This window comes from Cavia porcellus, unplaced genomic scaffold (assembly GCF_034190915.1).
Source record: "Cavia porcellus strain 051 isolate PalLab524CR breed Dunkin Hartley unplaced genomic scaffold, mCavPor4.1 scaffold_3, whole genome shotgun sequence".
Classification (NCBI taxonomy): Eukaryota; Metazoa; Chordata; class Mammalia; order Rodentia; family Caviidae; genus Cavia; species Cavia porcellus.
Genome location: NW_026947486.1, coordinates 70,761,347 through 70,788,081, shown reverse-complemented (window position 1 = coordinate 70,788,081; position 26,735 = coordinate 70,761,347). Strand labels below are relative to the sequence as shown.

The 26,735-nt window shown below is 36.5% G+C and overlaps 1 protein-coding gene across 5 annotated transcripts in view; it reads left to right on the top strand.

Annotated features, from left to right (window-relative positions):
• Window positions 1-23,171: 23,171 nt before the first annotated feature.
• Window positions 23,172-26,735, top strand: part of Chrdl1 (chordin like 1) — a 114,960-nt gene continuing 111,396 nt past the window's right edge. For 2 of the 5 annotated variants that reach the window (XM_013150197.3, XM_013150195.3), the window contains exon 1: window positions 23,272-23,622. The gene's annotated coding sequence lies outside the window, so the exon portion shown is untranslated. Of the gene's footprint in view, window positions 23,623-26,735 lie in introns of all 5 variants that reach the window. The other 3 variants (XM_005002703.4, XM_063246278.1, XM_063246277.1) reach the window with 3 other exon arrangements.

Below are 26,735 nucleotides of genomic sequence, written 5' to 3'. Positions count from 1 at the left end.
AGTGTCCCTTATTCTCTTCAAAATACCTGTACATACATTCATATATATTGAAATTAAATAATACAAAACAGACAAAAGCCAACAAAAACAAAGAGTAAAGACATTACTGGACTTCAGAATATGATAGGAAATCAACAAGGGCTACTATAATGTACTTGTCCATACAATCACATGTAATACAATCATTCTTTTAGATTCTTTAGAACACATTCTACGCATGTATAAGCATATACATGTACATTTATCCTACTTGAATTAGTGGGAAAAGCAAAACAAAGTAAATTATGACAAAAACAAGAAACACAAGAGACAAAAAAAAAAAAAAACTGAAGGAGTAATAAGATCCAAAACGTATAATAGATATTGTAAAAATGAAAGGGAAGGAAAATGCACTAAAGGACATAACTGTATGCATGTTTAAGTATGTAAGATAGATGAGCATATTACTAAGTTTTCATTGGACTATTGAGCAGAATGGTTTGCACTGTCAATGTCTGAGTGTCTATCCACTTTTTATGCTTTGATTTTGTAACTTTAAACAACTATTTCTAAGAGGACAAGATTAAATTTATCAACTAGTGATTTCTAAGTGTTAATAACTATTTTTTGAAATTCTGTATTATTTCTACCTTTTTATGTTTTGTCTTGATTCATTGTTTCTTTTTTCCTTAAATAAATAAATAACAATAACAAAGAGTCCAAAATGATGACAAAATAGGCTTGCAAAAAAGTGATAGGAACATAACTAATGTTGTTATTTTGCATAGTTATCTTTAAAAGAGTTACTCAGATTATCAGATATAAATATGCAAAATTGAACCAATCCTATGAATGCTAACTGTCCAAGAACTAATTAGTAGCACAAACATCTTAACTATCTTAAGTGTGCATATACAAATTTATATCTTTTTTCATTTTCTTTCTTTCTTTTCTCTTTATCCTTGAGTTGTTTTTCCCCTATGAGCAATTTCTGACTCACAATATTTATTGAAGATTTTGTATCTTATTTACTCTTTCAGTTTCTTACACTATGGAGAAAATATGGTATTGACACATGTGAGTTTGCTTTATTTCACTTATAAGTATGCTCTCAAGTCATATCCATTTGCCTATAAAACCCCCAATGTTATCCTTCTTTATAGATCAGTAGTACTCCATTATATAAAGATACCATATATTTTTTCATATGTTCCTCAGTTGATAGTCATTTAGGTTGTTTCCAAGATTTGGCTATTAAAAACTGTGCTGCTATAAATATGTTTGCACATATGTCACTGTGGTATGAATTTTTCTGTTCTTCTAGGAATATATTCAGAAGTGGAAAAGCTAGGTCAAAAGAGATTTTCAATCCCAGCTTTTTGAGGAATCTCCAGACCGCCATCCACAGTGGTTTCACCAGTATACACTCACACCAAGATTTCCTTTTTCCCTATAGCCGTTCCAGCATTTGTTGTTGGTGGTGTTCTTGACGGGTCATTGTTTCTGGAGTGAGATGGATTCTCAGTGTGGATTTAATTTGCATTTCTCTAATGATAAATGAAGCTAAACATTTTTTCATACATTTATTGGAAATTTGTAATTCCTCAGCTGAGAACTGTGTATTCATTTTAGATGCTCAGTTTTGGAATTTCAGAGGTCTGATTTTTTTTTTAAATTCTTCATATGTTCTAGCAAAAAGTACTTTGTCTGAGAGACAGTTCAGTAAGATTTTTCCCAATTCATGAGTTTTCTTTGTACTCTGTTGGAGATTTCTTTTGACATGCAAAACCTTGTAAGTAAGATGAGATCCCAGTTATTGATTCTGGGAAGTATTTACCATGCAGTTTGATTTTGTTCATGAATGCTCTGACTACCACTATGTCTTTAAGTTTTCTACCTACTTTCTCTTCCAGCAGATTTAGTGTTTATGTTTTAATACTTAGATCTGTGATCCCTTTTGAATTTAGTTCAGTGCATGGTGATAAGCATGAGTCTAGTTTCAGTTTTCAGCATATGGAAAGGCAGTTTTTCCAGCACCACTTATTAAAGAGACTATCTTTCTTCCAGTGAACATCTTTGGTCCCTTTTTCAAAGATAAGGTGGATGAGTGTGTTTGTAGTTGTGTTTGGATCTTCTAATCTAGTCCATTGATCTTCAGGTCTGTTTTTATTCTAATATCACACTGATTTTATCACAGTACCTTTGGTATATAACTTCAAGTGAGGGATTGTGATGCCTGCTGCCTACCCTTTGTTGTCCACAATTGCCTTTGCTATTGTAGGTCAATTGTGACTCCATTTTAAGAATGTTTTCTCTAGACCTATGAGGTATGCTAATGGCATTTTGATTGGAATTGCATTAAATCTGTACAACAATTTTGGGAGAATGGCCATTTTCACAATGTTTCTTTTTTCTACCATTGAACAAGGAATGTATTTTGATTTTTTGAGATCTTCTTTGATTTGTTTTTTTCAGAATACTGTAATTTTCATTGATTAATCTTTTACTTCCTTTGTTAGATTGGCTCCTAAGTATTTCATTTATTTTTATGCTATTGTAGAGGGTGTAGCTTCTCTTACTTCTCTCTCAGTGAGTTTGTTATGTGTACAGGAATGCTGCTGATTTTTGATTGCCTTCTTTATATCCAGCTACATAACTCAATTTGGTTATTATATCTCGAAGCCTTTCAGTGGAGTTTTGGAGTCTATGTAGAGTATCATGTCATTGGCAAATAACAATATTTTAACTTCTTCTGTCCTTACCCTTACACCCTTATTTCTCTGTCTTGTCTAACTGCTCTGGCTAATATTTCCAGAACTGTGTGTAACTGGAATGATGATGATTGTAATGGACATCCCTGTCATGTTCCTGATTTTAGAGTGTAAATTTTTCAGTTTTTGATCATTTAATTTCATACTGGGTGTTGGTTTGTCATAGATGGCTTTTATTGGATTGAAGTAAAGATCATCTAGTCTAACTCTCTGTAGAGTTCTTATTATAAATGAGTGACCTTATCAAGAGCTTTTTCTGCAGGTATTGAAATTATCATATATCCCTATCTTTGGCTTTATTGGTATGGTGTATTATGTTTATTGACTTCAATATGTTGAACCATCCTTGCATTCCTGGGATGAATCCTACTTGGTCATGGTGTATGCTCTTGATGATTTGTTGCATTCTGTTTGGAAGTATTTTACTGAGAATTTTTGCATCTATGTTCATTAGGGAAATTGTCCTATAGTACTTTTTTTTTTTTTGGTTGGGACTTTTTCTGGCTTGTATCAAGGTAACACTTGCTTCCAGGAATGAGTTAGGGTGAATTGCTTCCCCTTCCATTTCACTGAAGAACTTGAGGGGTATTGGCATAAAGTCTTACTTGAATTTCTTGTGGCGCTCCACAGTAAATCCATCAGGACCTGTACTTTTCTTGTTGGTGAGATTTTATTTACATATTTAATTTCATTAATTGAAATTGTGGTATTCAGTTTCACATCTTGGTTCATCTTTGGTAATTCATGTTTCTAGGAATCTGTCCATTTTTTCTGTGTTGTCAAACCTATGACATTAAAGATTTTTGAAGTAGGTACTGATGATCTTCTGTATTTCCTCAGGATCTGTAGTGATTTTACCCTTTCCACTCCTTCTTGCTTGAATTTGATTTTTTTGTTACCTGCTTTTAATAAGGTTGAGTAGGGGCTTATCAATTTTATTTATTCTTTCAAATAACCAACTCTTTGATTTGTTCTTTGTGTTGTTTTATTAGTCTCTATTGTATTAATTTCTTCTCTGATCATTATAATTTCCTTTTTTTTTTGGCTTTTGGCTTGACTAGCCCTTCTTTTGCTAGATATGTGAGTTGTATTTGAGTTATATAAGCTTTTTTATTTTTTCTTGTTGTTGTGTTTTCCTGATGTGGGAATTGACTGCAATAAATTTCTCTCTGAGGACCTCATTGATTGCATCCCACAGGTTCTGGTAATTTGTGTTTGGATTTTCATTTGCTTAGAGATATAATTTTTCTTTTTTAATTTCTTCTGTGACCCATTGGTTGTTTGGGAGTATATTATTTAATTTCCATGTGTTTATGATGTTTTTGCAATTTCTTTAGTCATTGATTTCTAGTTTCATGACACTATGATCAGATAATATGCATGGCATAATTTCAATCCCTTTACATTTACTTAAGCAAGTTCTGTAGGCTAGTAGATGGTCTATTTTAGAGAATTTCTCATGTGCAGCTAGAAGAATGTATATTCTGTTGTTGAGTGGAACACTCTTTACAAATCTACTAAGGCCATTTGTTCACAAATTTGATTCAGTTCTTTTATTTCTTTGCTAATTTCCTGTCTATTTGATCTGTCTGTTTGTGTCAATGGGGTGTTAACATTTCTCATTATAATTGTTTTATTGCTTATTTGATTTTTCATTTCTATTAATATTTGTTTTACACAACTGGGTGCTCGCATATTTGATGCATATATATTTAAAATTGTTATCTCTTCCTCTTGAAGTTTTCACCTAATATGTAGTGACTTTCTTTGTCTCTTTTCATCGTTCTTGTTTTGAAGTTCATATTGTCTGCAAATAATATAGCTACCTCTTTTTTGTTAAGGTTCCTGTTGCATAACATGTTGTTTTCTATCCATTGACTTCTGGTCTATGAATTTTCTTTTGGGTTAGATGGGTGTCTTGTATACAGCATATGGTTAGATGTTTTTGATCCATTCTACCACTGTTTCTTTTAATTGGTGAATTGAGGCCATTTACATTAATTGTTATAAGTGATATACATTGGCTTACTTTTGCCATGTTATTTTTCTACTGTTGGTTCTTTACCTTTCCCCTTGATTCTTTGCCTTGCTTGGTGTTTTTTTTTTCTTTTGGTGTTCTTGAAGTTGTAATTATTTTAATGCCCATCTAGAATATCTTACAGTAGTTTTTGAAGGGTTGGTTTGGTGGTCATGAAGTTCTTTGTCATGGAAGTATCTTATTTCTCCATCATTTGGAAGGACAGTTTTCAGGGTACATTAATCAAGTTTGGAAGTAATTTTCCTTTAGGATTTGAACTACTTCAATCCATCCTCTTCCTGATTTCATTGTTTATGTTGAGAAATCTGCTGTAATTCTGATGGGCTTTCCTTTGTAGGTGATCCATCTCTTGTCTCTAGCAGCTTTTAATGTTCATTTCTCATTTTGAACTTCTAGGATGTTGATTATTATATATCTAAGTGTTGATTTATTTTGGTTATGATTAATTGGAGCTCAATATGCTTCACTTATCTGAATATCAATTTTCATGTTTGTGAAATTTTCAGCTGTTACTTCTGTAAATTAGGTAGGACTTGATTGATGTTGTCAACTTGAGGCATATAGAGGTTTAAGTAATTAGGTTTCACAACTGTACACTCTAAGGTGTAGAATATCAACCTTAGGGTGTCTCATAACCTGTAGATATAAAAGGGAAGTAGCAAAAGTGAATGCATTCCATTCTTTGGAGAAGCTCCAATTTTGTCTTTGGTTTAGACGTCATTTTCTGGCTTCCAGTGTAGACTTTTCTGCTTTCTTACATAGACTATTCAGTCTTCCATGGTAAAGCTTTCAGCCTTCTGTTGCAGATGTATGGACTGGCAAGAGACATGAGGGTGAACAGCAGACCTTGGATTAAATCCTTTGGCCACAATCATGTGGACATCCTCTGCTTCCTCATCTGACTCTATAGCAGACCATCATAAGCCAATCATCATTTCTTATACAATTTTGTATCTCAGGTTATATCTATTTTCTCTAGTAAAACCCTGACTAATTCATATTTTGGTACCAGAAGCGTGGGGTCATTGCTGTGATTATACCTAACCATGTGGTTCAAGAGCCTTTACAAATGGCTTGTTTGAAGAGTTTGGAAAGATTTGGAGATGTTATTTGAATGCATAGTTGGAAAAGCTTAGGCTGTTTTGCAAGGGAGATTCTGATCAGAGCTCTGGAGATCAGAATGCTGATAGAAAGCCTGACACTGATGACCAGGCCCAGGAGATTTTTGTTGGAAAGTAGGTAGGACTGCATTGGTTGTTGGACTCCAGTTGGTGTATGTTATGGCTTGGCAGAAAGTTTGCCTGCATTTTGCTCGTGTCAAGAGAATTTTTCTGAAACTATGATTAAGGGCAGCAGATAGATTGATCTGGGAGGAGAAATTTCAAGGCAGCCAAATATTGAGGCTGTGGCATGGTTATTGATGGGGTTTTTAGTCAGATTTATGTTGCAAATCAAGAGCAAAAAGCCAAGCATGATAATTATGAGTTTGACCAGAAGGAAAACTCCAGTAAAACTATGGAGTGGAAAGATAGAGCTGAGATTTTGACTGCTGAGAAGGAACAGAGAAATAAAAAAAGATGGCCAGGGGGCATCCCAGAAAGCAGCAGATCTCCAACCTTCACAGCCTAAAAAATGCAAAAGTGATAGACTTTGCTCAGAGGAGAAAGCTGCAGAGCACCATGCTCCAGAATGGTGGCAGAGGCCACACAAGATTCCAAAATGGTAGCAGCCACATGAAGTTTCAAAATGGTGGCAGCCACGCCAAGTTACAGAATGGTGGCAAAGTAGAGAAGCCTTTCCTCACAGTCAGATTCACAGAACCCAGCAATACAGGCTCTCAACCCCTACAGAAAACAAAGAGAAAATGCTGGCCACTGGTCCAGCTGGGAGCAAACCTTTATGACATTCATGTGGCAATGATTTTAGGTGCAAGGAAAATGCACAAATTTTGAGGATGAGATGGCTTCCACCCCAATTGCAAAAGGCCTGGGAGACCAAGCAGTGTGCCCCCCTAAGAGGGCAATATGTAAAGATGTAAGGATGAAGCCAAAAGTTCAGTAGAGACCCCAGAAGTTTGGAAAATATAGGATCATGGATCATCCAACGAAAGCTGCAAAAAAATGGAGGAGAGAGTGTTTAAGAGGGAAGTTAAGGGAGCTGAAATTGCTGGATGTGCCATGGGAGTGGAATCACCCAAGCCTTTTGGAGCTTGCAACCAGATTGCTTCAAATGCTGAACACGGAACTCTATGACTTAATGTTCACCCTGCTGGATGTTGGACTTCATTTGCTTCCAATACGCTGTGTTCCCGTTTGTAACTTTTGGAATGATAATATTTATCTTGTGCCTTTGTATTTTGGAAATATTTAACCTTGTTTCAATTATTAAGAGGGTTACAGTTAAATAGTTTGCCACAGATCTCAGAGGAGACTTGGGACTTGAACTTTTCAGCAATGCTGAACCTGTTAGGACTTCGGTAACTCTTGGGGATGGACTAAATTTCTTTTGTATAAACAATGTGCTTGAGTCTTTGGGGTCCATGGATGCAATGTATTGGTTTATGTCAGTGGCCCCTTAGCCTCATGCACTATGATACTACCAAATCTAGCATTTGTGATTTATTCATTGTGTAGTTCTCAGATTGGTGGTGCGAGAGCTACACCCACCTAGGGGTGGATCCAGGATATGATGTAATGGCTGGAAGAAGGTGTGTGTGTCTCTCTTGCTGGTTTCCACCTCACTGTTGTGGTTGCCATTAATGGCAGCTTGGCAATGCGAAACTGACTTGGAGCCAATTGAATACGGACTGAAACTTCCAAGAACTGTAAGAAATAAACTTTTCCTTCCTTAACTTTGATTATCAGGTATTTTGTCTTAGTGACAAGTAAAAATTAAAAAGACAATAATCATTTGATATCACTTGTGTTGTGACCTTATTTACACGTACCAATCTTATATTGTTTTTCTTTGCATCATCTTTCAACTGTTGACTTATTTCCTGATTCCTTGTTATTTTTTAATGTCTTTGCTTTCTTGTTCACTAGCTGCAATCTTGTCTTCATGGTCTGAAAGTCTACCTTCACTTTCATTGAGGCGGTTTTGCCTGCTTTAAAAGGAATTTTTGATTTCTTAAATATCACTTTGAATCTGTTTCATGCATTCTGCTTCTTTCTTGTATTGTCTTTCAAAGTTTTCATCTTTTTTCAGTGCCCTCAAGGTTTTTAACTATGTCTTCTTTAGCTGTATTCAGCATTTTAAAAATTACATTTATTATTTCTTCTTTTTCTGACATGATTTCTTTTACAGTCTTATGGAGTTATTTCTTTACTTTATTTGCTATCATTTCAGATGTATCGGTATATGGTTTACATTTTCTTGTATGTCTATGTGTCCTAGGATTGTTTGGAATGGGTTAGAGGTTTTAGATTGCATTTTGCTTTTTCATCTTTTCATTTTCCTGTATTCCCCTGGAGAAGTTCAATGCAATGTCTCAGCCGCTTATTGGGTTGAGGATGTCTTTTTGTACTGCAGGGAATTTCCCCACTTGAATCGATCTCATTAATCAGGTCTTATCAGGTCCCCAGTGACACTGAAATGATTCTCTAATGTGTAGAGTATCCTGGCCTGCCATGCAGCACACTGAACATTGTACTTTGAAGCTTCTGGTTGCTTGATGTTGCTGGGTGGCACTCTACCAGGTTCTGAGTGTCATACCAAGGCTGAACAGCTAGATGGAGTATACTATGCAGGCCTTCAGCCCATGCTACATGGCACACCAAAGTTACACAATAGGCTGGGCCATACAATGTTCCACATGAGGTTCCTAGTTTGCACAGCTGGGTGAGGCTTGCTGTTTGAGCCTTCAGCTTGCACCACCAAGCTCAGGTGGTTCCCCCTCCACTTGGATCACTGGGCAGGGACCAAACAGGCTCTGAAGGACATTCTTGAAGGCCTGTGACTAATTGGAGATGCCAAGTGGGAGCCATTTGGGTTGCATTGTGTTCACTGTGTGCACCTCTAGTTTGTGTCACAGAGCTCAGGCAATTCTCAGGCCACTTGGGGTTACTGGGTGGGGCACAACCAGGCTCCAAGAGACCTACTCAAATATCTGCAGCTGAATTGGGACACTGGGCAGAACCCTAACAGGTTCCTAGGCAGGTGCCAAAGCTTCAGGGATGGATGGGGTTCAGTGTGTGCATCTTCAGCTCATGCCACCAAGCTCCATTCTGTTTCCTTGGTGTGCAAGTTTACCACTGTAAATTTCCCTTGTATAACTGCTTTCACTGCATCCCATAATTAACAGTATATTGTATCAGCATTATTATTTAATTGTAATACTCTTTAATTTCTTCTGTGACTCTTTGGTTGTTCAGGAAGTAGTTTTTTTTTTTTTATTTCTGTGCATTTTTATAGCTTGTGTGGTTTCCTTTACCATTAACTTCCAATTTCATTGCACTATGTTCAGATAATATGCATGAGATAGATTCATTTCCTGTGTGTTTAGTTAAAAAGATTCTATGGACTAATATGTGTTCTATTTTGGAGAATGTCCAATGTGCTCCTGAGGAGAATGTGTATTCTTGTGTTGTGAAATACTCTGTAGGCATCTATTATGTCCATTTGTTCATAAGCTTGGTTTAGTTCTGATACAGCTTTGTTGAATTTTTGTTTGGTTGTACTACCTAATTGTGAGAGTGCAGTATTAAATTCTTCCATTATAATTGTGTTAGTGCTTATTAGATTTTTTTCTTGTCAGTTAATCTTTGTTTTTAGGCATTAGGGTGCACCAGCATTTGGTGCATATATATTTATGGTTGTTACCTCTTCTTGGCATCTTACCATAGCAAGAATGTACTGACTTTCTTTGTCTCTTTTGGACATTCTAACTTTCTAGCTTTTGTTTGGAATGGAAAGATCTGAGTATCTGTTACTAACATTAAGATAATTAAATAAAAGAAGGGCACATGCATGACAATAATAGAGGTGTATTTTGAAAAAATATTGTTTTAACTAACTCATGTATATCTAAGGACCAATTTTAAAATCCTGAATAACAACAGATAAGCTCATAGCAAGGATACCTATTTTAGAATAACATGTTTTGAATTTTCTCATCCTTTATACCTAGATTTTGGTCATAAGCAGCTTAGGTGGAAGATGAGTCTTCCTTACCCCCAAAACCACATAAAGATCTTTCTAATAGAAGAAGTGGATAGCTACTGGGCATAGTTATCCATGAGAGGCTTGACTATGCTTGACTGTGCATTGAGAGGAGTCTTGGGGTCAGCATTAGTGATGAGCTTCCCAAGTAGATTAGAAAATCTAAGACGAGACTGATCATGCGTGCTTGGAAAGGACACAGGATTAGTTGTCTACAGCCCAAAGTTATGTGGGATGCAAAAAATAAATGCTTTTAGATGGGCATGATACGGATGAGTCTAATTCAGCCATGCACAATTTCCCGCAATGCCAGAGGATCAAGGGGAAAATCTGATGTCACATTTTTGAAGTATATTGAATTGACTGAAAGAGAATTTGACCTAGAGAAATCCTGTGATGAAGACCAAAGGGCAATGCACAGCAACCTGCTTGAATTATTTACAGTTAAAAGACAAATTATTTACAGTTACAGACAAAATGTGATAGATCCAGGCAGATGTCAGCATCTCGCTGCCTTATCACCTCAACCTCATTGTAGAAAAATTCTTGAAAATTCCTAGAAAATGGATGTAACTCTGGAAAAAAGAAAGGACCTGAAATGATCAAACATAAATAAAATGAGTAATTTATTACTGGCCGATAGCAGGATATAACATAGTTTATAGTTGTAGACAGATACAATGAATATTATTTTATGATAAAGATATAATATAGGCTTATATATGGAAGTTTTAAGTTATATTTCTTGCACAATTAAAATATGAAACCCTGTATGAATAAGCTGTCCAATCAAGCCCTTTGGTTTTGAGAATATAGAAATAATGGAGGCAAAGCAGACAGATTAGCCCTGCCTTTGCCCCATAACTGGTCTTGTGAACAACAAATCTGTAAACCTTTGTATAAAATAGAGTTGTAGCTAGCAGCCAGATAACGTTTTGAACCTACCATGAAATTACTATGTGAACTTGGTTGCATTTCTTTTCCTCTCTCGTTTTCTATTTCCTCATACGTAATACTACAATGGATATAGATGAAATCTAAACTTTATTTTGTGCTCCAATAATCTGTAACACTAATTTTCATATGGGACTCTTTGGATGTTAAATGTAGTAGATGCAGATAGTATCTTTTGTTCGGTTGCGTTAATGTAAATGCAAATTTTATTTTGTATAAAAATTTATATGAAAATTTGGTTTAGAGTCACTTAACCACATCTATACCCTGTCACTCAATTGGCCATAAAAAAGCACATGCAAAAAGAGCTGAAACATTAATATTTGATCATGAATATTCTGCAGGATATTTCTGCATAGTTAATGCAGTCAATTTCTGTTATTTTTCTAAATATTACTGGCTTGGCTGTCCTTGCTTGAGAACAATTTCTAGGATCATGCATATAATCTGACAGCCCCCTCTTAATCCAACCTAAAATAGAGAAGGTGGGTGTATTTATTTTCTTAGGAGCATGCATATAGTTTTTGGAATCCTGTCTATTCTATTTATTCACCTGTGAAACACCATGGAAATTGAGATATATGGAGAATAAAACATGGTAAGTGTAGGTCTCATGAGCTCAGAACCTTGTGATAAAGAAACCAGGGGATTCACTAGCAGAGTAGATTGCAGAGAAGAAAAAGATAAATCATGGTATACAGTAAGACAGGTATAGATATGTGGTCTACAGTTTTGAACACAATGAAACAGAATGGGTGGGACAGAAAAAGGATAAACTAACAGATTACAGATTCAAAAAAAAAAAACATGGGCTTCAATCCTGATTGTATGCCTTACAAACTGTGTGATCTACCTTAACTGTAAAAGATGGGATGACAGTAATAGTTCCCAACTCATAGGGGTATTGTGAGGTCTTCATTAAAGAATACATGCAAAAGTAAATGACTTCATGTTGACACACAATGAGTACCTAATAAACAATAATTAGTATTCTAATTAATTAACCATAAAGACAATCACACAGAATCTTGCAGCTAGAAAGACCTCTATCACTTATCTTAGTCATCATGTGATTAGAAAAAATATGTAAGTTCAGAAAGGTGAAAATATTATATGAGGGCACACTGCTAATGATAACACCCATGTTAGCTACTATCTGGGTTTTCTGAAGTCTATTCATAAGATCTTTCTATTCCATACCAAGCATTTATGGGGCAGAATTATAAAATGTGTCACTTTGGTTCTTTGTGCCCTTTTATAAATCTTTCTCCCATTCTGGGGAGTACTACAAAGCCCAGAATGAGTCGACTTGCATCTCTAGAAGGCAGCCTACGTTTATGGAATAACACTGTATAAAACAATAGAAACTGTTGCCTCCTAAGGAGGTACAGCTGCCTTCTGTGCATAACCACCTTGTGCCAGATTTCATACCAAATGCCTACCTTTCTCACCATGGCAGTATGCCACAATTATTCATGATTAAGGCATCTAAAATAGTTAACTTCTGGTCCAGCATACGTATGACTAAATAAAAAAGGTGTCCAGGGGTCCATTGGAACGTGGAATTTGAGTGCCTTCTGCTACCTTAGCTGATAGTATTTTCATTGTAGATTGTTGAGAGGAACCCAAGGGGAGGGGTACAAACAGTGTACACTGCATGAGATAGTTAGGGAGGATTGGGGGTAACGGCAATTTAAATAGCGAGAGCATATTTCATTGTTTTGTCAATGGTACAAGTGCATAGGAGGATTCTGTAAAGTGTCAGCCTTATATGTAGTTAGAAAGTGTTTTACACCTTGGCTGACAAAGGAAACCAGCTAGAACTGCCCACCTCTCAAGGAACTCAACATGGCAGAGAACTGCGCCCTTTGCTGGATTTTAAAACAAGTGGGCAGAAGCTTGAGATTTCTGACTGCTAACAAGTGAGCAATTTACAGTAATACATTGTTTCTCCAGTTGAAAACTCTTCTTGCTGTTATTCCTGTACATTCAGCGGCTGTGATAGACCAAAAAATTTTAAAAACCTCAAGAGATTTAAATATATTTAAGACTTTCCCATAAGGTATCTTATTTTGAAATAGAAGACTCTAGAATTCCTCTGCACAAAAACTGAACGGAAAAGCTCTGATTGGTAAGGAAACCATACCATATTTTTAACACAAATGTCATCTTTTCTAATCCTGACATTTTGCTGTATAGTTACTCCCCTTCTTCTTGTCTCATATTATAAGGTGTTTCTAGAAACCACACAAGTACTGAATCTCCACAAGACTCTACAAAGGCATACTTAGTCAAAGCTGTTTTGAAAAAAACTAGATCTTGTCAAATAGGCTGCATAAAGATGATAATTAAATTAAATGAAATTAATCCCAAGAACTACTATTATAGGATTGGCTGATTACATAGGTAGCTAAGACCCACTAACTACCATTTTCCCTGCTGGACTCAGAAACAACATTTTGTGCTATAAGAATAAGTGGTAAGAGCAACTCAGCCCTGTCCACAGAAGTAACTCTTCTTCACATGCACAGAAAGTCAGAGGCAGAGCACAGGCTCTGGGGTATGCACTTTGGCCCAATTGCCTCCCTCCTGAATACTCCTTGCTGTGTTATGCCACAGTTAATCAAGCTTTCTAGGTTTTAGTTAATTTTGAGACCCCAATAAATTGGTTTGTTCTGGCATTAGTCCAGCCCCGATAATTTCACAGCCATGTGCTTGGAAACTGCTGCAAGTTTGCACAGGACTTAGCAAACAGGGAGCTGGGGGAGAGAGCATAAAAGGAACTCTTGTTTGGCTTAAGTTCCATTAATATTGGAGAAAGCTGAACTCTAAATGACAGAAAAACATGGTTTAGCACATGGACTTTGTATCTGGGAGTTTCTCTATGTTCTTTTAACTCCTTCCCCCTTCAACTCATGATGGACTTGAAAACAATACAATTAAATAAACCCAAATATTTAGTTTGACATTTCTCTTTGTCTGATTGTTCTCAATTTTTGCCTCTGATTTCACAAGAGTTGGTTTAGAAATAAGCGTGGAGCCCATAATCTAGTAAAGGCTTCATTTGGGTGTGGTTTTTTTTTTTTTTTTTTTTTTTTTTTTTTTTTTTTTTTTAGATATGATGCTTTGAGTTATCTTTTTCTTTTTATTTTCCAATTAAGGCAACTTTTATGACTTAAGATGTTACTGCGAAAATTTAAAGACAGGAAAGGATAGGTGCCTACTAAGAATAGAAGTTTGGGTCTTCCTGTGGAAAATAAACCTATGTCATGCAGGCTATACAATTCACAACTGTGTCTTTGGCATTTGGATTCCAGAATGTTTTGTGGCTAAAGAAACACCATTTGGAATGGGCCAGTAGGCTGAGTGATTGGACACCTGGAATATTATTTTACAATTGAAGACTGCCAGAACTTAAAGGAATCTGAGAGTTCAATTCTTATATTTTACAGATGAGAAAACTGAGGCCCACAGGGAAAAGGAGGTAGGGATATGACCTGTCTAAGGCAGAGACAGGATTACAGCCAAGAGTTCTGGTTCATAGTTCAAAGATCCTTTTAGTTTCTGATGTTGCTTGTCTTGTGGCAAGAACACTATATTTTCTCTAATATGAAAAGGGGGTAAAAAAGACTTGGACACTTTGTTAACGGGCCAATGAGAGAGTGACTGTTTAGATTTTTAGATTTGCTTGGCAAAATTCCCTGGACATGCAAATTCTCAGCTAAGTTTTTAAATCATCCAGAGAAAACTGGAGATGAGTGTTTGACTGTGTCTACATGATGCCTAAACAGACAGTTGATTCAGTCATAAAATATTATTCATATTGCTGGTTTGGCAACACAACTAGCTGGTGGACTGAATCTTTTACTTTTTAACTCCTTGAGAGGCAGAAGAAAAAGGCTCTAGACCAGAAACCTGGTTGTCAGAGAACCTGGCTTACAAGCCTAGTTGTACATTTTATCCCACTCAACTCTGAGGGCCTCAATTTCTCCCACTGTAATGAAATCAGTTTTGTACCTAAGTACTTTAGGCTAGTTCCTACCTTCTCAGGTACTGTTCTATGCTACTCAGACATTTTCCAGGATTTGTTGGGAGAGGATATATCTATGCTGAAGTCTGCCTCTGCACATGAGGTTAGCATCCCTACATTTTTAGGGTGAGAAGTTTCTGCATACGATGCATAGCCTATTTACATTTCCCTCTAAACTTAACTTCTAATTAAACAGTTCCCTAATTACGTCATTATCCTCTTTTAGTTTTTCCCTCATAAACAGAAAAAGAGTTCAGTAGTCAGTTGACAAGAGAAACTCAGCAGTATTGTCAGGGGTCCTATGTTTTTTTTTTTTTCTGACCTCATCAAGCTACCAGAAACTCTTCCTTGGCCTACACGTCCTTCTTAGCTTAGCCATCCCCAAAGACTACATAATTAGTCTGTGGGATTCTGAAAAAGAAGCAGGGAACAAGAAAGCAATGTTGATCTAATGATGGGTTCCATGTCGGGTGTTGAATCTGACTGTTCTTGCTTGATTTCTGACTCTCACTGTATGAATAACATATTGCTGACCATTCCATTAACTTACTAAAGTTTTTTTTTTTTTTTAATGAATTCCAGCCAGTGGTGTTCTTACAAGTTCTCCTAAGCATAAAAGACAACTGTACATAGTTTTTATTTACTCCACATTAAATGAAAACTTACTGTTAATTTGAAATTGATCTTGATGGAGGTATTTACACAACAGAAATTGGAAATCCCTTTACAAGAGCATTTTTCTTTCCTCCCTAGAGAGCTTGTTTAGCAACAGTTTCTACTGTACATCATGGTTCAAACTAAAATGCCTCAGGACTAGAAAGGTAATATGAATGACTAAAACAGGGGATGCAATATGGAATGGTGGGGACTGTGGCAATGGATGAATACTTGGGCTGTATAAAAGCGGCAGCCATTACTTTATCTCTGTTATCATGCAGAGATATCAGCATGTTGCTTCCAGCACTTATAGTTTTTCAAGAAGAGGAATCAAGGTGTTTATGTCATCTCCCCCAATAACAAAAATGACACATTGTTTGCATCCAATTCAGTTGTGACAGGGAAAAAATTGTTTAAGCAAAACGAGGTGGCAGACTTTTTCTCCTCAGCCTTTGAGTCAGTACTTTGCCATCTTTGCTTTCAGAAATACAGTTCCGGCTTCTATTCCCTGGATTACCTATGCTGGGTTGTCAGTATCTTTCATAATCACTAACACATTTTTTTCTCGCAAATTGAATGAACAGGCAATTGAGAAATGAGAATATTCAGGTGGCTTCTTATAATTTTATTATGACTTGTGTGTTTGTTTTCTAGTTCATGTGTCATGAAGATGGAGAAGATAAACCTAGCCTCCGATCTTCTTCTAACACTATATGATATTCTCCAGGCACCAGGACAGTATCTGCATCTCTGTCTAAAGAGTGAGTTGCTGCTTGGCATCAGTTTTGCTACGTTCCATTGGAATGCATGTTGGCACTCTACACTCCAAATCATTCTCTACATTGGAGAACAGGTTGGGAAGCTGACTGTTTATCCTACTTTTACCCTCATCTGCAGTAAACTGGGGCTTGAGTAGCTGATAAAAGATTTTACTGACTGTAGCATGACTTTCATATTGGACCAAGTGAGTGGAGATGGAAAGGAAAGACTGAAGTTGGAAACAACTATTGTGCACTTACTATGTGAGAGGGACCCCACATACATTAGACAATTGAATCTCAGCAGCAACATTTTCATTCTCTTTTTTTTACATAACAAGAGACAAACTCATAATGATTCTATAACTTTTGAAATTCCACATCAAGTATATTGATTCCAGTGCCTTGATTTTTTGGAGCACATCACGTTACTTCCCGGAGGAGAGCTAAAAGCAGTGGTTAAGACAGAAATATCGTCACTTTTGTTGATTCAACCAAAAAATATTAACTGTTTGATATGCTACCTGCCTCCAGGATTAAAGTTAATACCCTGGGAAGTTCATGGTAGTTCCAGCAACTGTAGGTACTTTGAGGTCATATAATACTCTACTAAAGCAATGCAATTTGGTAAAGTGATTAAACATAGCAATAGAACTGCTAGAGAGGCAGTTTTTATTTTAGTACATTGCACTTCTTTATGAATCACATAGCACTTGGACATATCCTATCTCTTGTTTGTTTTGATGACACCTGTGGCTAACAAGCTTTTGAAACACCTTGGTAAAATACTGAGAACACTGTTGAACTCTAAGACACAAGTCTTCAAACAGAAATGATATATTTTATGTCTTCTCATGTGACTCATTCATGGTCATTGTAAGACACATTATAAGTTTAGATCAAGAAAGTCACCCCTTTAATCTTTTAGATATTTTCTGTAATCCTGTACACTGGTAATTTTATCTTGATTTTAAAAATAAGTGTATTCCTGAAATTTCCTGTAAACTAAATGTTACTTATAAAATGCAATGTAATTTATTTTTGTGGTGCTGGAGATTGGATGCAAGTGCTCTATCACTGAGTTTCACTTCTCCCCTTCCTCTTTTTAAAGCAATTATTTTGATATAGTCTCACTAAATTGGCCAGGCTGCCCTCAGTTTTGCCATCCTCCTGCCTCAGCCTCCCATGCATACAGATATGTACCACCATGAACAATGGAAAACTGGTTTTTCTAATGGCCTTACTTATAAATCTGAGAAAGCAATCTTTTATGAAAAAATCACATTAAAGTTTCCACAGATATCTTAAAGTCACTTGAAAGGAAATTGTTTCTATAAAAATTACTATATAAATGTAACAAAAAGTCCAAACAAAAAACACTCTGTGTTATTTTTTGTTTGCTATAAATAACTGAAAGGCATACATGAAAAATGACAGTTTAAGTCAAATAATACATTGAACTTAAAAAGCATCTGCTTCTATACTAGAGACACAATATGATATTTACAAATATGAATCTGATTTAGTTCACTTATGAGGATAGTCTCAAGTTGCCTCCATTTACCTATAAAAGCCTCAAGATCATTCTTTCTTATAGTTGCATAATATTTCATTGTATAAAAATACACCTTTTCATCCATTCGGTGGTTTTTACACTGTTTTCTGTTTTGCTTTTTTTCTAAATATAAAAAAAATAAAAATACCTGCTTTGAGGTCTGTGAGTATGTCTCAGTGGTAGAATACAGGCCTACCATTTACAGTGCTCACTGTTCAATTCCCAGGACTAAATTAACAACTATAAAAGCCCCACAACTGTATTTCTACTCATGCTGTTTCCAGTGTCCTCTAGCTATTTTCTATATTTATTTCTCTGGTTTTCATAAACTTCTAGGAAACAGAATTGTTTGAACTTTCAGTAGCAGTCAGTATTGGCTAGTCATGGTGCAAAAAGAAACAACCTCCAAATCTCCAAATATATCTTTGCCACTCACTCTAGATAACCAAAATAAGTCTCTTAAGAATTTTGATCATTATAGTCACTCAGAAAAGCGAGCTTCATTATAATACATTCACCCATTACTCCTATGGTAGGAAGAAAAAGAAGGGAACAAATCATGCACTATCAATTCTCCCCCAGAGCATAACATTTTCATTGATCAAACCAAATCCAGAGGCCATACACAACTCTAGAGAAGAGGATTACGATCCTACTACCCAGAACTCAAGAAGAAGAAAGCTAGAAATATTAGGTGAGCCATATTACTTGCAAGCAATTTTATTTTCTAGCCCTTTCTAGAAATGGCTAGCAAAAATAAAATGCAACAAAGGGATAAACATTCAGTTATAAGCAAGAATATATGCGAGTAGCAAAATGTCTCATAAAATATATGTTACTGGTCCGAAAATGTCGATAGAATAAATTATCAACTTGTATATATTGAATAAAGTATCTAATACAAATTGTTCTGAATTTTTATATAAAGAGGTATAGGGAGGTAGACTTTGTAGAACTGGGAAGGGCAATAGGTGGGAGGAGATGAGAAGGTGGGTAAGAGAAGAGGAAGTAAAAATGATAAAGATGCAATGTTTTTATGCGCCAATTCCCCAAGATGAATTCAATTACATAACACAAGTGCATACTAATAAAAAAGTCTAAAGAAGAAACAGAAAAAAATCAGTAAATCTATACTGCAATACACTTATTAATCTTTATTGAGTCCCCTAATTTAAAAATAAATTAGATCAATAATCTGACTTTGTCAAGTTCTAGTGGGAAAAGAGGAATTTAAAAAGCTAAAATTTGCTGGACGTAGTGGAGCATACCTGAAGTCCTAGCTACTCTACAGGAGATTGCGACAGAATGGCATAGTTTAGCTTGAGTGATCTGAGTAGACTTTGTCTCAAAATAGAAAAGAACTGGGAATGTAGTTCAGGGGTAGAGCACTGGTCTAGTATAAGAAAGGCTCGACAGAGAGTCCCTAGCACCAAAAGAAAACAACCCAGTAATATTTGTGTCATCAGAACATTGTTCAGTATTAACCACTCTGAAATACCTATTTGCATATTAAAAATGAGTGAGTTCTACAACACACTTTATGGTCATCACACAACAGTCAATTTCACTCATATATATTAGAAATTAACATGTTAGAAATCAAATTTAAAACACATTTCCAATTGCTCCAAAGAAAATCAAATATGTACATATGAATCTAATAAAATATAAGATTTTCATGTTAAAATCTATAAAACATCAATGAATGAAATCTATGAATACCTAAATGGAGAGACTTATTATGTTCATGATTCATAACACTCAATCCTTACAATTATCAATTCTCCCAAAAATTGACTATTAGATTTAATATAATTCCTAACCAAATATTAGCAAATATTTTATGGACACAGATATGTTTATCTTAAAGTTTATATGGAAACATGTGAGAACTTTAAGTTAGCTAAAACTATCTTGGAAAGAACCACGATACTTGATGTCTACAACAATCAAGACTGTGTGGTACTGGTAATATGATATACACATAAGTCATCAGAATAAACTGAGAAACTAGAAATAGATCAATATAAAAATAATTCAGTGGAGAAAAGACAGCTTTTGACACAAGTGATAATGGAACACATGGACATCTGCAAGCAAAAAGTGAGCTTCCACCCAAAATACATACTTTACGTAAGAATGAATTCTAAATACATCACAGACCTAATGTAAAACTTTAAACTATCACACTTTTAGAACAACAATATAGGAGAAATATTTTGAGACCTATAGCAAGGCAAAAAAAGTTCTTAACACCAAACCATGATCCATAAAAGCAAATTTTGCTAAATAGGACTTCAGCAAAATTGAAAAGCTTTGTTTAAAAAAAGCCTCTGAGAAGAAGATGAAAAGACAAGCTACACATAGGGGAAATATTTACAAAAATGTACAGAGGTAAAATAAACACATAAAAATTGTAAATATTATTAAAGATAAGGTAAATGCAAATTAAACCTACAATGATACATCAGTATATTCCTACTAGAATGACTAATATAAAAAATAATGACAGTAAATACTGGCAAGAACATACAAGACTGGATCTCATATATGTTGATGGAATAGAAGATAGTACAGCTGCTCTTCAAAACTACAGTGGCCTTAATAAAACTAAATATGCATTTACTATATTACTCAAAAGCTTAAATATTGGAAATTTATCCTAGAGATATGAAAATTTATATTTATTCAAAAACCTTATAGTAGCTTCACTTGTAAGTCAAAATCTTGGAACATTCCTTCAGTGAATGAGCGACTACACAAACTGTGATTATTAAGAATTATTGATCATACTAAAAAGATGCAAACTGCAGATACTTGAAACAACTTGAATGGATCTTCAGAAAGTGGAAAACAAAGCCACTCTCAAGAAATTACATATTGTATGATTCCATGTAAGATTCCTAAATGAAAAAATTATGAGTAATTTTACTGGTTGCCATGTTGTAAGGGAGGGACAGAAGAAGGTAGGTGTGATACAGTAACACTGAAGATCCTTGTGGTATTGGCACTGTTCTGCTTCTTGAAGGTGGTGGTGATGGCCACAGGAACTCACATATAAAATTGCACAGAAGTGTAACACAGGCCATGTAAAACTGGTGAAGACAGAATATGGCGACAGAGTAGTACCACTGTCAATTTCCTGGCTGTGATATTATATTATAGAAATGCATAATGTTATCATAGGGCAGAAGTGGATGGAATATATTCAGAATCCTTCAGAATTATTTGTCAAAACTGCAAGTCAATCTACAATTATTTCAAAATAAAGACTTTAAAAACTCGGTATGACTTTATTTGCATTCGCATCCCCATTTAATAAATATAAAAGCAAGACATGGAGATAATCACCAGTTTAGACTGTGTAAGACGTGGTGCAGTATCTAAGTTAAAACTCATGCAAACTCAAGTTCCAATACATAAATCAGGACAGAAGCTAACATAAAACCCACAGCACTTACAATAATGAACAACTTTTCAGAGAATCCAGTGGCTTTGCTTATGGTTTCCTGTAAATGTATAAAAATAACTTAACAGGTTCAGTTGAATTAATTCAATAGTATTAATTGCTCAAAATAGTTTATTTTAAGCCATTAGGTACTATTATGTTTTATTATGCAGCATTTTTAATACTACATCAATTAGTGAGTGGTTGAAGCCAAATGCATGAGTTTTAAATAAATGAATCTATTCACTTTATTATTTCTTTTAGTAGTATACTTTTGTCATACACAAAGATTATATTTGTTTTGGAGAATTGGTACATACACATGTCACATCTTTCTCATTTTTGCTTCTCTTCCCTCAGTTCTTGCCTTACCCTGCTTTCCCATAGGTCTACTTATTTTAAGTACTAGGATTCAGGTTTGTCCCAAGCTGTTTACTGAAACCCATTTTTGCTAAATACCTCATAGGCACTTTGGAAGTGATGACTAGGATTGAGGAATGTATACACAAATCAAACTTAACAGCCTGCCCTTGTCCTTGCAGAACTTACAGTTCTGTGAGACAAAACATCAGCACATTAAATGGAATAACAGTTATATGGTCACAAATTAACAAATCCAAACAAATATACAGTAAAGCACAAATTAAATGCATATGGCAATGTGTGGCTACCCAAGCAGGAGGACTAAACTAGACATTTTGAGACCTGAAGGCAGCATTTTAGAAAGGACAATGTTTCCTTTTTTAACAGTGAAATAAGCATCTCCAGTAATGCAACAGCTAGTTAGATTGTAAGGAAAGAAAAAATATAATAATTTGCACTTTATTTATTTTTTACTCTGCCCTCCTGATGTGAAGGTTTTTGACAAGCCACAATTTTCCTGAATATCAATTTCTTCAATCAGAGAGTAGTGAGTCGAAAATCAGAAAATTTGAATTGGAATGTCATCTTTGTCACTGACTAGCTTTGTGAACTTGAGTACATCAAACATCAGGTTCATCAGCTTCCTGTTCTGTGAAATAAAAAGGTTACTACTGAATGGTTCAGAAAATCTCCAGCAACTCATACTTAAAGTTACTGACAGTTCAGTTTGTTTTGAGGGTTTAAAAAAGTTTGATGTATTGCATATGAAAGTGCACTATAAATTGTGAAGTGCTATACAGAATATTGATATTTTCTAGTTCACGGAGAAAAATCCCAACAGCTCTCTTCCAAATTTAGCAGCCTAAAGTATAAATGGGCTTGGTCAAGGCAGTATTTTCATGGACCTTACAGTATTCTGATTAATTTTTTGCAAATATGGTTCATCCAATGAACACATATTTGTAGTGTTTCCTCTGGGGTTCACCAAGGCATCAGCAGACCTCAGACCTCTCTTTGTGTTAGAAAGGAGGAAAGTACACATCTAAATCTCCACAAACCCATCCTTTAAAAAATATCAAAAGTCCTTTTTTGAGCCATATAATTTTACAACTTGAGGACATCAAACTTTTCTCCTTTGCTGTAATGAGGCTCATAGGAAATTTCCCAAATGATGAATAACATACTAGGACATATTTTGCCTGGCCAGCTCAACTTGCATAACTTGCATGCTACACACCAACTCAGGACCTAAAGCAGGCACACAGGGAAGGCTCATTGTGCCACAGGAGAGAAGGTGCTCAACTTCCATGCAGAGATGCAGGACAGTAGCCAAGGCTTTCAGGGCGTGCCCAAGTGCTCTGGAGCTCAAAGGTGCATCCAGTGCTGAGGGGAGGAGGAGCTGGAAGAGAAGTGCGGTCCCTTTAAGACCCCATCGCTCTCCCAGCCAAAAGAGAAGGGAGGGGGTGCGGTGGGGGCGCTGCGTGATGGGAAAGTCGGCGGCTGAGCCTCACACTTTCTCCCAGTTCTTTAACTTTCTGGCCAGGGGAACAGAAATAAAGCTCTGGTGCCGATACGGAGAAAGGGTGAGTGCTTGCACTGTTGCGTGCTTGCGGACTTCCCGCCAGCGCCAAGCGGCTGGCCTCCCCGGCCAAGTGGGGAGAGGGCAGGCGGGTGGGCAGGTGGCCCCGGGCCGCCGCGCCCGCGCCTTGGCTCTACCCCTGCAGCCCAGCCAGCCGCTCCCTCGTGGTGTGAGGGCGGTGATGTTTTTTCCTCCCTCCCACTTTTGAGCACCCCCTCTCCTTAAGCTCACTCTAGTGCCCGGCCACAACCTGCGAACCCCAGACCTCTGAGGAACACCCGGGGGAGCCCTGAGCGTGTGTACACGTGACAGACGGAGACCAGCACCCAGGTCAGTGAGCAGTGCAGGCGCCTGCCTCCTCCACCTTCCTTTCAAGCCTTTGCACAGGTGGTGTGTCTTCTGATGGCTGCAGCCGCCCTTGGAAGTTCCCCTTAGGGCACCTTGAACTCTCAGACTGCTATCCCAGTCCATCCTATGATCTAGCTGCAAAGGACTGAGATTCAGGTGGTGCCCGAATGAGACAGGTTAGGGAGCTGTGGATTCAAACTCACAACTCGCCGTTCTCTGTTTGCCCTACATTTCTACTTACTCTTTGGTGCTTCCAGGGCCACTCCCAGGCAATATTTAGTGGGTTTTGCAGCCCCTTAATTAATAAGAGTGTCCACAAGTCTGTTTTGTCATTTACTGAAGCCTCTTGGACCAGTGGTTGATTAATGCCTAGTAAAGTTAAAGAAATAGTGGATGTGCAAAAAGCTCCTATATCCTCTGGACATCTGCCTCATTTTCTGGCCCAGACCACAGGGGTTGAAAGTTTGAGACACTAGGCTCAGGAAGCAAAGTGATACTGTGAGAACACAGAGCCTAGAAAGCTGCCTTCCAGTCCCTCTTAGCCTTGCCACTAACTAACCTCATTTGAGCCATCGCCCCACTCCTGCTATCCAGGCCCATTTTAAAGGTGGAATTGTGCAAAATAACATGAACTAATAGATGGCAAAGTGTTTTGCAAGGCAAATTCAAGGCATTGTCTGTCAATCATAAGCATCAATGTAGTCATTGCCTCCAAAAAAAGATACCCTGGGCTAAAAGTGCCATTTATTTTTAGTAGCAACCCAACAGGAGTTAAATGAGCTTTTCTTATTTTTTGGTAGTGTGAAGAGAGGATTTCAGCTGAGGGACAAGAGCTTGAGATACCAGTGTCTTTCTCAATGTTTGTCAGACAGAAAATTGCTACCCTAGGGGTTGTCCCACAGATGATAGTGAATGTGAGATTACAAGGCCAGTCAAGCCTCTCTGGAGGATTAAAGAGACACTGTGGGACTTGAAGAACTGACTGGCATGTATTCATCTCTTTGTATTTCTTTGGAAACCTGTTCTTAGTGGGAGCTTCTGTCACTTAATGGCCTGGATTGCCCTGTGTCTACATCCAGGGCAAGAAGCAGTTGATAACTTAGCTAAATAATGTGAATGTTTGTTTCCTGGAGATACCTTAATACTATATCTTTCCTTTCCTGTTTGACATGTTGCTTGTTCTCTTGTTAAACCTTCAGCACCCTCCTTTCCAGCTCTCACCTCCAGTGTTGGTTGCAAAGTTTTATTTTCTTTATTACTTTCTTATTAACTCCTGGATCCCACCAAAACATGTCATCGACCACATTTATAAGTAACCTGTAAAAGAGGCAGTGCAAGTTCCATGGCACAACAGTCTGTGTGAAGCAGACAGAGAGTTAATGCAGAAATAACTCCAGTTAACTGGGTCAAAGTATAATTTGAAAAATTAAGGACAGTTTGGTTCTTTGGGAGAATAAGTGTCGGATGTTTGCTGAGTAACGTTTGCTTGTTCACTGTTGCAATCCCAACAAATGTCTTAAGCTCCCGTCCCCAAAATAAAATTTTTAAAAGGATGAAAGGAAATTGAACAGTGGGGAGACCTGGGTAGGAAACTCATTTCATATTTCTTTACAGAATACAAAGGCAAGACTTCAAGATCTTATAAATCAAAAGTGAATATTTATAAAGCAATTCATTTTCTGATGTTCTCTATCCTTGCCTGGGAGGCCGCACAGATGACAGGAATGCCAAAAGAGATTAATTGCTCTCTAGTCACCAACTTTTCTATTTGCTCATAACATTTGTTGGGACCCAAGAAAAGCAAAAAATTCTAAGGGCCATTTTCTTGCCAGTTTGAGTTATGAAGCAATGCTACTGTTCACTGAATCGCCCAATCATTGTACAAGTAAAACAACCGTTAGTTCTTGCATGGGTAGAGACCTAAAAGCTAGTTTCAGAAACTCCCTGAGAGCCATATGATTGTGCTGTTAGATTTAAATGGTTAAAATCTGTGTCTTTTGTAAGTTTGGGAGATAAGCTTATTTCAGCAGGCTTAAAGAGAAGTTCACTGAGGTAGGCAGCTGTGTTAAATGGTTAATAAAAATGCCTTGCTTCAGGAGAACCAGTAGCTCTTAGGGTATGAAGATATTTTGAGTGATTGAAAGTAGACCACAAACTCACAGAGGAGACTAAGATGCCAGAACTGAGATAGTCGGAAAACTAGGAACATCAATAGCCTAGGAGAATTAGATCCTTTTGTAAAGATCGGAGATGAAATAGAGAAAGAAGGCAGATGAGTGCTGTAATTCCTGCCTGATAGCACAAATTATTCTGTATGATCGGTTTGTACTACACTCATAATTTGAGACATTGGACTTTCAATTTTCCCAGCAACTTCATAGAATATACAGTAGGAAATATGGCATCTACTTCATAGCCAAAGGAAATTAAGTTCTCCAAAATGAACCTCCTTTTGCAGTCTTTATGCTCTGTATTTAGGATGGATTCCCTAGAAAGATCTTTGAGTCCAGTTACTATCCAAGGTTAACTCCAGGTTGAATTTTGTGTTTCTAAACTATTTATATTTTTCCCCAGTCTTCTGTTGGAAGAGTCTTGTAAACTCTAAAGTCTGTGGATATCACTCATGATTAAATATGAGCTACAGCAAACTTTCTGAGTTCCAAGGCAAAGGCTTTAGATTTATATGCCTTACAATGGAAATGCTAATCTCATATTTTAAGGTGTTGCATTTGCTTTAATGGTCTTTTGGATGGTGGTTCAAGGTGAAAAAATTCTGTTTAAATATTCTTAACTTCCCTTAAAATGGCCAATTTAAAATTCCCAATTCATAAGGGACTTTATGTGAAAGAAATATGTCTGAATCATTCTAAGCAATAAACTTTTCAGGTGCCAAATTGCATTCTTTGGCTAATTACATCTGTTTTTTTTTTTTTTCAAACAAAAGTAGCCAAATTGAACAACCTTATAGATCTTATGGAGGACCAGGAAAAAAATCAATTTGAACTGATTCCTGAAGGATTAATTATAACAGTAGTCTAAAAGCTAAGATTCATTAACTTTCATTTCAGAAATTGCTTGAGGTCCTGCCTTTTGTA